Below are 17046 nucleotides of genomic sequence, written 5' to 3' on the forward strand. Positions count from 1 at the left end.
GTTCCGATTTGCGTAAAATTATCAAATAATAGGAATAATTTTAAGAAGAATTTTATAATAACACAATAGACCAGTTTTTCTCTCATTCCATCCGAAAATTAAGTACCTTCTTAGCCCCAGCTGCAGTAAACATTATGATTAAATAACGAACACTGTTCCGTGATTTTTTTTATATAGAACAATGCCCCGCTTAAACGTGTAACTTCGCTAAAAAAGTAATGACCGAACAGCACACCGGATGACTGGTACAGCGTGTTCCTTAAGCATAGACCACATCACAGACTGATATATTAGCGTGTGCCAAAGTGTGACCTTGTGAATCAGATCGAACTTTGAAATAACATTTTAAAATTATTTTCTAACTTTTATATTGCCCCTTAGATAAATTTCATAAACAGTCTAAGAGTAACTGGGCATTTCAGATTCTCACGACGGCAATGAGTATGAAGACGCTACAGAGGTATTTTCTTCCTCAATCATCAGGACGATTCGCCTAGGCAAGCACCTCTGAAACGTCAGTAAACTACCAACACACTACACGGTGCAACAACCAAGAATTAAACCATCTTCAATAACAGGACATTGGGCATTTTAAAAAATAAATTGTGTGACGTCACACATCTCTCATATTGTTTATTACTGTGACTCCTAGTGATAATAAGTTTAATAAAAAGTAAACATATATATAATGTAATAATTATGTTCGATTTCCTGGATACGAAACAGTGATGAATATAACCTATTTATTCATTAAACTGTAGACCTATAAGGACTCTTAGCAACAGAAAGATTAACTTAGAAGGGTTTTTATATAAGAATAACAACAAATTTGTGTTTCGCGTCGTAAATCGATGGTAATCATGTTGAAAGCTAAATTTAATTCTTCCTAGGATTATTTGGGATTATTAAGTATATATTAAATCTTGTCCGTCTAATAACAATAAATTCTTATTAAATATTAAAATATTACAATAATTAACATTTAAAATATTTTAAAATATTAAATGATGTTCTTTATCGAAATATTCGATTTTACATTAGACCATCATTTTTCATGTTTCACGACATGTTTCGTTTCGTAAAAGAACCATCTTCAGGTGTATATAATTATATAAAGCTTCAAAACGATAAGTAATTCAAATACAATTTTCATACATTATGCTAGCGTACATTTTTTATCAGATTTTTACCAGATATCAAACGATGTTCTTTTTCAGATTTTTATTCCATTTTTAATAACACACTCGATGTTGTTCTGTATATATACATCATGCTCAATGTGACTTTAGTGTGGGTGAACGTTTTGTTGTTTTTATATCAGTCTGTAATGTAAATAACATAAAGGTTAAATGAATATTAAAATATTAGCATGATGTATATATACAGAACAACATCGAGTGTGTTATTAAAAATGGAATAAAATCTGAAAAAGAACATCGTTTAATATCTGGTAAAAATCTGGTAAAAATGTACGATAGCATAATGTATGAAAAATTGTATTTGAATTATTTATCGTTTTGAAGTTTTATATAATTATATACACCTGAGGATGGTTCTTTTAGGAACTGAAACATGTCGTGAAACATGAAAAATGATGGTCTAATGTAAAATCTAATATTTCGATAAAGAACATCATTTAATATTTTAAAATATTTTAAATGTTAATTATTGTAATATTTTAATATTTAATAAGAATTTATTGTGATTAGACGGACAAAATTTAATATATACTTATTATATCACAATATGACGCAACTTTACAATCTTGGGATTATTAGTTAGTCCTGGCTAATTTATTCGATAATTTACCAACCCCCATAATTCGTAATCTATTTCTCATTAGACGCCAAATAAACTTTGTGCCCTGAGAAAATATCTATCAAATCACGAGAGCACGCAAATAATCACGTGAGTGTAAGATCTCATAGCTTTTACTTTCACACGCTGTATCACGGCGAAGAAAACGTCTTTCGCTGATTCAAAATACACGTCCAGACTAAACGAGTTAACCTTCAAACAACATGGATAGAGACGTAATAGCACTAGATTTTTCAGTTCACGAATTTCCCACTACGCGGCGTTACAAGCGTGTTATTCATAATATAGCCATCATTTGATTATTATTATAAATTCAGTTCAGGGCACAGGGTAATTTTGTAGTTAGGGGCCACGCCTTCATTCTTTCGAAAGCATTTTGACCTCCAATTACAGATTATATATCAACACACACACACACACACACCGTCCTTTTATACAGTCCTATAATATACGCTTTTAAGTTCGGAAATTCAAAATGATGGCTCTATTATCAACTCAAATCCTTAGTGCGCACGCGCGAATCACAACGATGCTTTACTGTTAACAGAAAATGAGTACCGTTTATTTAAACAACATTTTACTACACGCAACTTCAAATTCGATGGCAAATAAGGGTGGCCTAGCGGTCAGAACGCTGGCCTTGTAATTGCGGGGTCTCGGGTTCGATTCCCGGCGGTGCCCGAATTTATAACTTGTGTTGGGCAAGGCCGTGGTCTAGGCAACACGGAGTTTTCCTCCGTGGCATCCCAACAATTACTCCATTCACACACAGAAGAAGGCAATGGCAAACCACTTCTGGATCATCTGCCAAGAACGTATATGAACAGGTCCCAGTCCGAGAAAAGGATGGAAGGATCCTGTTCATGTGGACCTGTCGTCAGACAGAAGACTAATAATAAAAAAAACAGTAACGTAAGACGTGCTTTAAAGTTGCGGAGTAATTTCATTGTTTAGTGTTCAATGGCGTATGTCTACAGGGACAAAGAAGACGTCACGAAGATATTGAAGTACAGTGGGTTGTTGAATTGGTCTTCTAGGTTCTTATAATGTTAAGTGATGAAAATGTCCACCGCGATCGGCGATGTGAGCATTTATTTCTGGTGAAGACTTTCTGTGTCACGAAAAGGTTTCTGTCGATATTTTTGGCGATGTACATCGAATTTCAATTAAATATTCATTTATCTTCTGTGTCTGAATGCTGTACGAATCATAAGAAGCCAATATTCACAAGAAAGTTAAATACTTCGCAATTTCACACATTTGCCACGTTACTAGGCCACGATATCCTCAGATGGCAATATCTTCAAACCAAATTTTGTAAAAATCGATACACATATTCAAAAACTGAAAGGGTCACCTAATACAGATTGTGAATGGAAACCAAACAAACTTCCCCTCCCTCTTTAAAGATGATATTATACTAAAATATTAAATATTTTTAAGAAACAATTCCATGCTTCAAGGTCACAGAAACATTAATAACGTAGCCCAGGCGACTGAAGTCATTTAAGAACTCGCAGCGTAGCGAAACGTACAGGGAACGAAGTTCTTCCGTGGTCTTCCAGCATGCAGAAAAGATGCCGACTGTGTTATTCTGGGTATTGGCGTCGTGTGGCTTTGCAGCTGGATATCAGCCCTGACAGTGGGGGCGATACGTTATACTGAAACGTCGTTTACCACATACAAGACCACAAGACGTAACCAAAACCACAAGCCCGAAATAGACAAGAATTTATATGGGTAATAAGTAAGCCTAAATTATAAGGTAGTATATTTGCGTCATATTGTGAATTAGGTTAATATTTTAATATTTTCCGTCAAATCACAATTTTAATAAGATAATAAAATATAAAATATTTAAAATATCATTTCACGTTCCGCATCGAATGTTTTATTAAATTAATTTAATTTTATTTTACTTATACATTCTACTATTTACTTACTTCCATCATTTTGTTTTCTATATTACTCCATATTTATTAATGTTTTTATTTAAATCATTGCTTTACAGACTAATATTGAACATCAGATGAACCACGCCACATAAAAAACAATACCTTCGTTCTAATATATAAGAGTAATCTGATAAGAACATTTCAAATAAACTGCATAACATTGTAAATGATTGTAATTCGAGTTTTAAATTTTACCAATCTAATTTATACCTGAGGACGGTTAAATATAACCGAAACATGTCGTAAGAGACGTTCCAATTTGTAAATCGATCATTCGATGCGGAACGTGAAATGATATTTTAAATATTTTATATTTTATTATCTTATTAAAAATTGTGATTTGACGGAAAATATTAAAATATAAGCCTAAATTAATTAATAAAGTCTATACGTAGATTTCTGTCTTCTGGGTTGTTGCCCCGTGTAGTCTGGTTGATGTTAACCAACGTTTCAGAGGTCATACTGCCTCCGTCATCAGAGTATGAAGATTTCTGTCTTCTGGGTTGTTGCGCTGTGTAGTCTGGTCGATGTTAACCGACGTTTCAGAGTTCATACTGCCTCCTTCATCAGGGCGATGAGTATGAAGATTTCTGTCTTCTGGGTTGTTGCCCCGTGTAGTCTGGTAGATGTCTACCGACGTTTCAGAGGTCATACTGCCTCCATCATCAGGGCGATGAGTATGAAGATTTCTGTCTTCTGGGTTGTTGCCCCGTGTAGTCTGGTAGATGTCTACCGACGTTTCAGAGGTCATACTGCCTCCGTCATCATAGTATGAAGATTTCTGTCTTCTGGGTTGTTGCGCTGTGTAGTCTGGTCGATGTTAACCGACGTTTCAGAGTTCATACTGCCTCCTTCATCAGGGCGATGAGTATGAAGATTTCTGTCTTCTGGGTTGTTGCCCCGTGTAGTCTGGTAGATGTCTACCGACGTTTCAGAGGTCATACTGCCTCCATCATCAGGGCGATGAGTATGAAGATTTCTGTCTTCTGGGTTGTTGCCCCGTGTAGTCTGGTAGATGTCTACCGACGTTTCAGAGGTCATACTGCCTCCATCATCAGGGCGATGAGTATGAAGATTTCTGTCTTCTGGGTTGTTGCCCCGTGTAGTCTGGTAGATGTCTACCGACGTTTCAGAGGTCATACTGCCTCCTTCATCAGGGCGATGAGTATGAAGATTTCTGTCTTCTGGGTTGTTGCCCCGTGTAGTCTGGTAGATGTCTACCGACGTTTCAGAGGTCATACTGCCTCCATCATCAGGCATTCATCTCCCAACCCAGAAGACAGCCATCTTCGGACTCAAATCCTCTTTACATGTTTTGACCAAACATTTTGTCGGAAACAAAAATTATTTCTTTTTCGATAATAAAATGACAGGACACAGAGTATTGAACGGTAAGACAAATTTGTATTTCTAGTACAATAAGCGAGTGAGATGTTAATGGGGCAATCCTTTGGTCGAATAAGTCTACTTACATTGAATGGAAGCCAGAGCCCTCTGTTCGTGTTATCATCCATCGGTTTCGTCTTCTGCAAGACTTATGGACTAAACTCGAGCGTGGCAGTAAAGCACGTATCCCTCGACCACGCTGTATTAACACCAGTCCAACGACTTCGCTCCTCGGACATCTTGTTTACTGAAACATGACAATAAAGTTGATCAAATTGCAGGTTACGACCATCGATAAGGACGTGACGCCCATGGAATCCACTTGCGGTCTAACTTGTTAGGACAGACGCATGCCTCCACAACTTGCAAGAACTCAGAATGTGTGGGATTAACCGAGATCTGCCACATCGTCGGCTTTGCTATAAAATTGAGTCAGTTTTAGTGGTAAAGACTGCAGAATTCGAAAATGTTTCAAGGGATGTGAGGAAGTGGATTGGATTCAACTGGCTTAGGCTAGGGTCTGTTGTCGGTGTCTAATGAACGGTTAAAGAACCTTTGTGTTACGTAAGATGGGAAGGGATTTTGCTGTTTGAGGAAATAATCATCACTTGTAATACGAAGTTCATAAATGTTAAATAAGGTGGTACATATACTTACCACCGGACTTTATAGGTTTGATCACATAGACACTTCAAGGTATAATAATTCCACTGCGCACATTTCACAACCCTTGGACCTCATACATTGGGGTCTCCGGTTTGACATCCACAGCTGCCACGCGGAATCTGTTCTTATCGCCAGATTGTGACCCCTTGTGACCTCTGCCCAACGGAAGTGAGGTCATATATAAAAGGAACGAAAGCAAACGCTAATGGACAAAGTTAATGTCAGACAAAAATAAAATATTAAAAGTTGAATCTCTATTATAAATTTAGTTATTAGTTAGGCTGTGTTGATAATGTACCTAACCCCGGGGTCATGGTGTCAAACTCTCATCCGGTCACCGTGTCTTTGTCTTCTCATTCAGACGCGGTGAGGAAATGAGAAATCCTCATGACAGTTCCGAGAACAAACAAATTGAATGGAAAATAGACGCGCTCAGTTCGGTTAGCTAGCTGATGACGTCGACCTACAGATTAATAAAAGTTAGCGTTCGCTTCAAAAACATGTACTAAGAAATTAACTAGTCAATTACCGCCTCTTAAATAGCTTAAATCTCCATGACACTTCTGGAAAGAGCCCGCTATTGGTCTCTGTCTTGATCCAAGTTCAATGAAATTCATAAACACGCAACTCATTTCTTTAAGATAAATTTTGATTCCGCCATCTACTTCTAGGTCTACCAATCACAATCTCTGGGGTTCAAATATTAGTCCTTCAGAGCAGTGGCCAAGAACGTATAAATCTGAATATTATAATTAATCACAAACAAAATAATTCATCCGTTTACAAAATATTGTTAAGATGGTAAAGTTGGGTCATATTGTGATATAATAAATATATATTGTTTAAATCTTGTCCGTCTAATCACAATAAATTCTTATTAAATATTAAAATATTACAATAATTAACATTTAAAATATTTAAAATACAAAAACAACAAAAAAACGTTCACCCACACTAAAATCATATTGAGCATGATGTACATATACAGAACAACATCGAATATGTTATTAAAATGGAATAAAATCTGGAAAAGAACATCGTTTTGTTATCTGATAAACATCTGACAAAAATGTACGCTAAAATAATATATAGAAATTGTATTTCAGAAATTGTATTTAAGTTATTATTGATTTGAATCTTTATATAATTATATACACCTGAGGATGGTTCTTTTAGGAACTGAAATATGTCGTGAAACATGAAAAAATGATGGTCTAATGTAAATCGAATATTTCGATAAAGAACATCATTTAATATTTTAAATATTTTAAATGTTAATTATTGTAATATTTTAATATTTAATAAGAATTTATTGTGATTAGACGGACAAGATTTAAACAATATATAAAAATATTGTTAATTAATTTGCTAAAATCTTAGGCCTGACTTGTAAATAAATGAATTTAGAATGGCAGTTCTAAAGCACGAATCCAATGGAAAAGAAGATTTTTAAACTTCTGAGAAACGACATCGAAAGACACGGAGATTATCTGAATGCGATCCAATAACTTCTTCGCAAGGGAATCAGTACACATGAAGTAGAATTGGATTCCGGAGGGCCGAAAGCAGAATTATCCGTGACGTAAGAGGGGTGTGAGTACGCCATCCATCATCCTGTTATCGGGGTCGGGGTTGGGGGACCGAATTTGATTGAAAGACATTGAATTAGTAAAGCTCTCGGAGACCGGAAATTACACTGCAGCTCCGAACACACCCAAAAACTCAGTTGGAATACAGACTCAGTCCCTGGAAACACAGCCTGCCTGATTCGTTGCTATTATCGTGATGGGCCAATAACGGCCCCTGTGTCCATCCCCCAAATAACGTATGTGTGAATTCAGAGCAGCGGTGGAATGATATTGACAGTCGAAAACCGAAGGAGTCGGAGAAAAATCTGTTACAGTGTACAAAGTCCATATGGATCGTCCTGAGAGAGAATCCGGGTTTCCGGGGAGAGAATCCGGCGAGTCAAGGTGTACTTGTGGGGGACCGAATTTTATAGCGGCCTTCTTCATGCAAGATAAAAAGAATTTGAAAGGATGCCAGTAAAAGCTTTTCTCTATTCGCACTCTAAAAACGTGGCAAAACGCACGGTTTGGCCCCGGTACTGTACAAGAAATGAGATAAATGTCTCATTGTGGTTTTAAGGCTGGTATTCGAAAACTGATAACGTTGAAGGCGGAATATTGGAAAGGACGATGTTGCGAGGAAACTTTTTTTTAAAAAATATTTAGAAGCGAAAACGTGAAGATGTAGCTTATAAGAGAGTAATGAAATGTACTACAGTTACAGAATTAAGTCATACGATAAATTAAAATATACGTGGAGAATTAAATGCAAATTGTAAAATAAAATTAAGCAGCAAAGACCTCTGAAACGTCGGTAGTCTCCTACTGGCGCTGCAGCCCACAAGACAGACATCTTCGTTTTTATATCCGAGAGAACCTCAAATTTAATTTTCCTTCTAATATTTGTAATTTTTTCTGTACTTCGTTAAAGAGACAATTTCCCTCATCTTTATATCATGATGTTGAGTAGGAGTACATTTCTTGTTAATCTCCGACCCCCAAATGCGCTGTTCTTGAAACAGAAAATGTCCTTAACATTTCTATCACTGCTTAGCTTAAATTATTTCTTGGGAATTGTCACATTTTGCACCTGACTTGATTAAATAAATCTCCGGCCTGGATAAGATTCACGAGTCCGTACCATATGACAATCTGTGTCTACAACGAAATATTCCTTCTGACTTAAAAATGTTTATAAATATTAATTTAAAAATTATTTCCTCCCAAATAGTCTGCTTAGATTTTTGGAGGTCACAAAATATTCGCATTTCTTCTCCCTAGTTTTAAAGACAAAGTCCAGTTCAGTATTATTTATTACGGAACAGAAATTTTATTAACGACATAAAACGGTGAGATAGTTATTTTTCAAACAACAAAGTTGGTAGCACCGGCTTCTCTCAGCTGTCTGAAAGAAAGTCCAGTGCGATGTTTATTACGACTATAAATGAAAGTTATCTGACAAGAATTTCGAAACAACAAAAGATAAGTCTTGTATTTAAGAAACCGTCCTTACAAAAAAAAACATCGACAAGTTTTTCTCGTATTATTCTATTTCCGTAAGAACAAAAAGGGATTACAAACATCCCGCCACTATATTTGTGTTCTCATAATTGCCTCATTTCATTTGAACTCTGAACTATTTTCTATAAATCACGTCATTAAGAGTTCCTCTTATTTTACATGAAACAAGTGATAAATGAGGAGATCCCGAAGAAACCCCTAAATATCCGGGGGGAGAAAGTGTTTCGTTATAACTCTATCAGATAAGGAGAACGCCAACTGGCTTCCCGTCGTTCAAACTAGAAACATTAAAAGCCTAGTTCTACACAGACAGAAGCTACGAAACCCCGACAGATTCACGGGCTCACTAAACGAACGCATTGCTCACGAACCCGGGTTCGCTACCAGGACAGTCATTGTGGGATCCCCAGTGAGAAAAGTGACACTCGGACAGGTTCCGTGATTTCCCCATTCATTCCATCGCTGCTCTATACTTATTCATGTACCATATGAAGGCAACAGTTCCAAAGACGGAGTCTCGACTGTCCTTAAAAATTGCACAACGCAATTATTCGTGGAAATAAAAGGTCCATACAATCTTAACCACGACACTTTAAATGGGTGAACAATTAGCTTTAAGCTCCGGCAGAATTTATCCCCTATACCAGTGGTATTCAACCTGGGGTACGCGTAACCTCGGGGGTACTCGAAGACATCTTAGGGGGTACATGAAATTTAAAAAAAATATATTATTTTATAATAAACACTGAATAATCAGTAATGTAATTTATTTAATTTATTTTAGATGTAGATTATATACTACGTATAACTTGAATTATACACCAACAACTTTGGGGGTATAAATTTGAAGAGAAATTATATCTGGGGGTACGCGAAGACATCTTAGGGGGTACGTGAAATTTCAAAAAAATATTATTTTTTGATAAACACTGAATAATCAGTAATGTAATTTATTTAATTTATTTTAGATGTAGATTATATACTACGTATAACTTGAATTATACACCAACAACTTTGGGGGTATAAAGTTGGAGAGAAATTATATCTGGGGGTACGCGAAGACATCTTAGGGGGTACATGAAATTTAAAAAATATATATATTATTTTATGAAAAACACTGAATAATCAGTAATGAAATTTATTTAATTTATTTTAGATGTAGATTATATACTATGTATAACTTGAATTATACACCAACAGCTTTGGGGGTACAAATTTGAAGAGAAATTATATCTGGGGGTACGCGAAGACATCTTAGGGGGTACGTGAAATTTAAAAAAAATATATTATTTTATGATAAACACTGAATAATCAGTAATGTAATTTATTTAATTTATTTTAGATGTAGATTATATACTATGTATAACTTGAATTATACACCAACAACTTTGGGGGTACAAATTTGAAGAGAAATTATATCTGGGGGCACGCGAACAAAAAAGGTTGAATAACACTGCCCTATACAATGTCTACCAACAGCCCATCCGTTACAACGTCCAGTGGTCTACGTATGAGAAAAACACATACAAAAATACTAAATACAGTTTTCCAGTCCCGGATTTTGAACCTTAGACCTCCCGAATTCGAAAAAGAAATTTAAACGTTCGATTTGTTATAAAACTTGTCGTTACATCAGATTAACTTAAATTGACATCGAAAAATAAATATAAAATATCATCATGAACATTCATACCAAATGATGTCCTTACATTAACCCCTTGAATCAGAAGTACTTCTAAAATAATATTTAAGACCTCAGTCCGTACCGCGAAGAAAACACCTCACTTCACCAAAACAAACGTCAACAGGCTACTAATTACTAAAAGCGACTCGACTTGACAGGGTTAAGCAATCCTGTAATAAGTACGTATGAGAGACGCTGTACCCTCTCTGGGAACTGCATGTTTCATGACGTGAGCTGTACGTAACACGGATTGTTTTACCCGCAAAATTGGGTCTCATGCAGCGGGAAACATGGCGTGCCTCGGATGACAAATCCTGTTGACACACTAATTGACTTATAATGACTGTATGACCGCCACACGATGATAAAGAAGTTCGTATATGAAATAAAATTGTTATACTTAACATAAAATATTGGGAGCGGTGCACGTCAGAACGAATGAGTTCCTTCATAAATTTTTTGATAGATTTTCTCTGCTGTAAAAATCAAGGAAGATATTATGAATGATATGATTAAGACTTCATAACTATAGAAGCTTAAAATCTGTACAGTAATTCAGATGAAATCACGGGAAATGTCAAACTCAAAATATGTTAATAGGTAACAGGCGAATATGATGGAACGATACAACATATTATAATGCTGTTAGTGAGTTCATTTTGGCGATTTGAACACAATTCGTAAAACTGAGAAAGGAGAGGGATTTTGCAGTAATGACAACAGACCTTCGTATACCTTTTAAATTACGGGATAAATAACCTAATTCTAGAGTAATCCTGCTAGGAATTATGCATCTAATTTATGCAAAAAACTAGATATCTTATTATTTATTACTCGCAATTTAAAGTCTTTAGGAATCAACAATTTCACACTTCGCTCACAGATGGAGTTTGTGTTTTGTATTAATCTCATTGTTAACATCCTCAAACAGCGTTAACTAATTGGTTTTTGTAATGATTGTGGATTGCGTTTTCTTCGCGGTACGGACTGAAGGTTTCGTATTATCATCATTCTACAACGACGCACCACAACAAATACAACGCAGAGAAAACACACCGGCTGTGCTAAAAATATTTTTGGTAATATATCTTTCTTAACTTTTTAAAGGTTTAAACTAGATTAAAACTGTTAAATATAAAGTTTTATTATTATTTGTGGACATCGGTTAGGAGATTCTTGGTGCAATTACATAGAAGCAGGAAATTAAAAGTGAAAAAGGTTGGGTTAGGTTAGGTTATGTTAGGTTATGTTAGGCTAGGTTAGGTTAGGTTAGGTTATGTTAGGTTATGTTAGGCTAGGTTAGGTTATGTTAGGTTATGTTAGGCTAGGTTAGGTTAGGTTATGTTAGGCTAGGTTAGGTTATGTTAGGTTATGTTAGGCTAGGTTAGGTTAGGTTATGTTAGGTTATGTTAGGCTAGGTTAGGTTAGGTTATGTTAGGTTATGTTAGGTTATGTTAGGTTGTTAGGCTAGGTTAGGTTAGGTTAGGCTCGTTAAATTCCATCATCAGGGCGATGAACTAATGATGGAGGCACCAAGGACCTCTGTAACGTCGGTAAACTTCTACCAGACTACACGGCGACGATGTTCTTTCAAGCATTACTGATTATAGATGGCACTGATATTCAGCAATAATGTTTAAATAGTTATAATGGTTGATGATAAACAATATTATATTGAGTATCACCCTTGATGACGAAGTGTGTCATTAAACATGCTGACGACAGATGATAACTATTATAGATAGTGTAATTTACGATGAAATGTGGTGAGCAATGGTTTTTAAGTATTATTGATCCCGATAGACTCTGAGATTGCACAGAAATAGCGAGTGTTTTGATTCATCATCTGATACGACTGCTGCCGTATAGTGGGACATGACGGCACTAGCCAACATTTGGCGTCACATCTTGGCTCGCAGCTGTTCCTATCACGGTCTGGCGCGCATTCACGTCCCAAGGTGCTCATTCCGATATGTGAGTGGACGCATTCGACCCCGTCATTTGTAATCAATAACAGTCAGCTTACAATTACCCTACCCCGTTCTAGTCCCAGGGGTGACATCCAGTTGACCAGTGATTACGTCACGAGAACCGTACATAATTAACAGATTCCAAATTGAACTCTCTTGCACGGGCGAACATAATTCCAAATCGTAAACAGTTTCCAGAAATGAAACGTCCTCAAAGCGAGCTATTCAAAGAATCAGACTGATCTCAAAAATGTACAGTCTGAAGAAATTTTAGTTTTCCATTAATTGTTTTCAAGTGGAGAGATTCCAAAGAGTGGACTCCTCAGTTCGGAAGTCTGGAAGGGAAGTACATTGTCGTCTCCTGGGTTGTAACCTGATGATGGAGGCAGTAAGAACCTCTGAAACGTCGGTAAACTTCCACCAGATTACGTAAGATATGAAATTTTGACGGATCATGAATTTTATGAGAACTTATAATCTCGCTCAACGCCATAACTGATAGTCTCTTAACTTGTCAATAAATCCACCGTCTTTTACGAAATATCAAGTTTCGCTGTCTTCTTCTTAATAGTCCGCCAATGAACAATATTCTAACCCAGTTTATTCAAGTTTAAACCCTTAGGTATATGCCAAATTTCATTTAGGTAAATTTTTACCATCTATACCTGGGTCTTCCAACGTTTCTCTTTCCTTCAGGTTTCCCGACTAAAATTACACGTACATTTCTAATCTTCCCCATTGCTACTTGTTACTTCCATCACATTCTCCTCTATTTTTCTTCATTAAATATATTTCTTACACAAGAGGATTTTCTATATGTTTTGTTGGCTGATTTTTCAGAACACTCCCGAAATAAAACCATGAATATTCTATTGTAACTTGCATGCCTCTATAACATCCACCATATCGAGGGGTAAGGGGAAAACAGAGGTAAAGCCCTGGGCATTCTACGCCTTGATATTGAGCGGATATGATTGGTCAGCTACACGTTTCGACAGTATAAAGCTGTACACTCCACAGAACCGGTTTAGACTTGGCAGGGAACTGAAAAATCTCAACTGCTGTTAGTGTTCGAACTACGGTCGTCCTTCTAATAGCCAGTCGGTGCAATGACTAAGCTAATCCGGCTGCAATATGAGCTTAAATGTTCAGAATCACACACGAATGGATTCCGGAAGCCTTCCAGACAACAAAGAATTCAACACCGACGAAACTACGGTGGTTACTGTAAATGACGAACACTTAAAAGTTTGTCCAAAAAAATTGGTCCAGAGAACTGAATCTATGTCATCTCTTGGTCCGAGTGGTTAGCACTCTTTATCGCAGCGTTTCGTTCGGTTCAAGTTTACCGACGTTTCGGAGACACTTCCTGCCTCTATCATCAAGGCAATGAGAGCCAACGTGCTAATGATCGAAGCAGCAGGTATCTCTGAAACTTCAGCAGATCAAACCGCTCAATATCCCTGACTACAGTCATCTGAGCAGAAATAGTTCTGGGTAATTTTCTGGCAACCAGCAGTTTAGTCGTGATTTTATTTCTGGTGTGTTTTAAGAAATCAGTCGAAGAAGGAAATGTTTTGGTGTTTAGGAAGAATTATCTTGTAATTGTTTAATTTTAACCGTCTAATCACAATAAAATATTTTATTAAATATTAAAATATTATTACTACAATTAACATTTAATATTTAAAATTTCTCAATATATTATTTTGTTTTCTATCTCTAATATTTATTTAGTCTTTATAATATTATTATTTAATTTACAGACCGATTATAAAAAAATCACTACAAACATTTCACCCACGCAAGATCACGCTATACGCGACTTACATTTACGAAACAACATTGAATGTGATAACAAAGTACAATTGATCTAGAAGAGGATAACTTTCCGATATTTAATGAACATCTGACGAAGGATTGCATTTAGAATATTACATTTGAATTTATATCGATTATACACCTGAAGATGGTTCATTGAAAACCGAAACATGTCGTGAAAAAGATGACGCTCTAATTGTAAATCGAACATTTCGATAGAAAGAGCATCATTTTAATATATTTTAAATATTTTAAATATTAAATGTTAATTGTAGTAATAATATTTTAATATTTAATAAAATATTTTATTGTGATTAGACGGTTAAAATTAAACAATTATAATCATCATAACATTATCATCTCAAGAATTATCTGGATAATTAAACAGGAAATATAAGTGAGTAACATGAAACATGCTTCGGGAAGATTATACGTGTTTGAAGTCTACAAATTTAGTCGCAAAATCTGATGGAAAGAGACCTCTTGGAATACTCGGTTGTAGATAGGAGGATACTTCTAAAATGGGTCTTCGGTAAATTGACTTCAGACTTAGTCCAACTGACAGAATAAAACCTCAGCTTTTATAAAAGACCGAGAACTTCGTGGCAATCTGAGCGACTATCAGTTTGTAAAGAATAAATACAACTTCTGTTTCAAAACTGAGTTACAGAGAAAACGATGTTCAATCTCGTTCATTTTATCTTGTTATTAATCGTTTTCTGTAAAACAAAAATAAGGCTATTTTTTTTAATATTTGAATCGTACGTACACAAGCTTCAGCAGAATTAATTCTACATAATTAAGAAAGAAAACATCTTGTGCCAAGCATAATGAGATAAGCCTAAATCATTTTAATTTTTCATACTTATAATGTTCACTCGCCACTGATAGTAAGCATTATTCATAGACCTATTTCTTTATTCAGTTAAGATTAAACTCTGTGGACTTGCATTTCGTGCCAGACAAATGTTGATTTGTCTCCATTATCAAAAAATAAATTAATCACAACTTGATAAAAAAAGCTACCAGATATTTTTTAAACCAAATTATTATGAAACCGCCTTCCTAATTGACATCCAGGCCACTCGCTCGGTTCGTGCGCATTGTTAAATTAGACGTCAGTAAATCATCATGTCTCGCAAACGACATGTGTGTGACTGCCTAAGAGATAAACTACTTTATAAATTAGCCGCCTTTTATGAAATCACAAAGTTTCTTATCATCTTCACAAGAGATCACCACTGAACCCCGTCCTATGCCGGACAAATCCGGACCACAACATATTTTTTTTAGATTCGTTTTAATATTATTCTATCATCTACATTTAGACCGCCTTTAAAGTTATCCTGCTAAATATGGTGACGTAGTTTTCATTTCACCACGTGCGTTACATGCCCAGCCCATATCATATTCCTTCTTAATTTGATCATTCTAATAATATCTGTTGTATAACACAGATTATGAAGTGCTGCATTACGTATTTTTCTCTATTATTCTATTACACTCATGACCTTACATCCTCCAACATCCTCAATCTATGCCCTCTCTCTTAAAGTCAGAGACAATTTTTTATATCCATACAAAAGAACAGATAAAACTATTCTTTTGTGTATTTCAATATTTATACATTTTCAGTTAGAAGCCTGTAAGACAAAATATATTCCGTAAAATGAAAGTTAGTTAAAAATTTCCCGAATTTTTTTTTTTTTTGGGAATGTAATTAACTCCCGTAAAAATTATAACGAGGTTAATATAACATTAAATAAAGCTATGAAAATGTATACGGCGTATTTCTCGTTGCACAGCCAACGCCGTGTGCTATATTTTTGTCCATAAAATATTTCATAAAAATTACCTACTCTAAGCTCGTAACTGTGAATGTTTCGACCATCATCCGACGTTTAACTTAAACGGTCATTTATCCCACGTAATAAGCACTTAATTTATAAATTACACCAATTATAAACCCTAGCTACAACATGTGTAACACGTCCTTTTAAATGCTGTAAACAATAAAATATTTCCAAGATAACAGCATGATGAACATAAGCCACTTTTTCACGATGATATTGCCCGCTCAGTTTTCAAAATAACATCACGCGTGTGGTTCAAAGACAGGGAAAGTGGCCGAACCCAATTCAATTTTGGTCTCACTGTCAGGCTACCAACTGTAAGGCAATACTTTGGCTATTACTACCCCGTGTTACCTAATATTTGTTCCAGCCGTCAATAGCTACTCCCTCATCTAGGGTAGTTTTTACATACCAACACAAGCTACACTTGCTTCTGAGTCTCGAAACCTGACCAAATCTATTTTCCTCAGTCACTTGAACAAGTGTTTTCAAATTACGTCCCGCGTTATTAGCCTCAAAGCAGATTCCACAAGCTGATTAAAAATACAAGTTTGGTTATGACGCAGTGTAGACTGTCGACGTTTCGGGTGGTGATGATGAAGACAGTAGTTTCCTTCACACCACATACATGACGTCACAGCACAGAAAACCACAAGAAAAAATATTTATTTAAAACAATAAATTCATTATAAATATTTGAGTTCAAAGAAATATAAAATAATCTGGCTGTGGGTTCACTTGGATTCATCGGGTTTTTGTGTCGCATTAAGAAGTTTAGAAATTTAATTAGTCGGTACAAATACT

General features: G+C 35.6%; 1 protein-coding gene across 2 annotated transcripts in view; it reads right to left on the reverse strand.

Moving 5' to 3' along the window:
* The window catches only part of LOC110835676 (uncharacterized), a 432687-nt gene that overhangs the window by 210408 nt on the left and 205233 nt on the right, over positions 1–17046 (reverse strand). For both annotated transcript variants that reach the window (XM_087340780.1, XM_087340781.1), the window contains one exon: positions 5246–5406. The gene's annotated coding sequence lies outside the window, so the exon portion shown is untranslated. The remainder of the gene's footprint in view (positions 1–5245; positions 5407–17046) is intronic.

Source organism: Zootermopsis nevadensis, unplaced genomic scaffold (genome assembly GCF_977971745.1).
Source record: "Zootermopsis nevadensis isolate Lab colony 2312 unplaced genomic scaffold, Znev_1.0 Znev_ptg000061l, whole genome shotgun sequence".
Classification (NCBI taxonomy): domain Eukaryota; kingdom Metazoa; phylum Arthropoda; class Insecta; order Blattodea; family Termopsidae; genus Zootermopsis; species Zootermopsis nevadensis.